Source organism: Photinus pyralis, unplaced genomic scaffold (assembly GCF_008802855.1).
Source record: "Photinus pyralis isolate 1611_PpyrPB1 unplaced genomic scaffold, Ppyr1.3 Ppyr1.4_LG2_unordered_Scaffold8197, whole genome shotgun sequence".
NCBI classification, from domain to species: Eukaryota; Metazoa; Arthropoda; class Insecta; order Coleoptera; family Lampyridae; genus Photinus; species Photinus pyralis.
Window position 1 is genome coordinate 1 of NW_022170470.1, and position 809 is coordinate 809.

General features: G+C 30.0%; 1 long non-coding RNA gene across 1 annotated transcript; it reads right to left on the bottom strand.

Moving 5' to 3' along the window:
- Positions 1-127: 127 nt before the first annotated feature.
- Positions 128-550, bottom strand: LOC116165238. The gene is made up of 3 exons (XR_004144110.1): positions 444-550; positions 293-354; positions 128-223 (listed from the first exon to the last, which is right to left on the bottom strand). It is a non-coding gene; the product is annotated as an uncharacterized LOC116165238 (long non-coding RNA).
- Positions 551-809: the final 259 nt, after the last annotated feature.

Sequence of the window (809 nt, forward strand, 5' to 3'; positions counted from 1 at the left end):
ATCCTTATTCAAATGCATAATATATATAAACAGGTGAAAGGTACTGTCGACACTCCACTACTTCCGGGGATTTATTCGCATAAATTTTAACCTTATTTAAATTAATTAAAAACGTTGATATACGTACGATTTTTATGGAAGCTATTAGGTCTATTTAGCAATGGTTTCTTTTTCACACACGTAGATTTGCGTAGCAATCGGCAAAGGTACTTATTCGTAGACGCTGTAATGAAGCATATTTAAAAATTTGAACATTGTTTAGGCGGTAAATTTCATATTCGGTTATACCAACCTAAAGATAAATGTCGTACTATTAGATTCATTGCCAGCAATTATTTAAAATGAGAAAGTGAACTGCAGAGGGAAAATTACTCAATGCGAATTTAAGGGTAAAGAAACATTATAAGAAAATTAAAAAATAAAATATAATTTTGAACACTTACATTAATATTTTACAAGCAAGGTATATAAATAACCACAAAACTTGTATACATAAGATAAAGTGGCAGCACTGTCAACGCGTATACTGATGGTTCACAATGAACTTACTAATGGCGGTTTGCACCTTCAAATTAAAGCGAGATTGATAAAGTGCAACTTTCAACTTAAAATCCATACCACCTTATCATTGTACTTGTACCGTGCGTCGATGAAAATCTGACATATCGTTATTCAATGATTGTACCTACTGTTAATTTTTGTTTAAACTGAAACAAAGATCTGATGCTATAAACGCTCATAAATGAATTGAAATATTAATTATGATTTAATGATACAAAGGAAATACTTTATTACAATAATTTCTCATT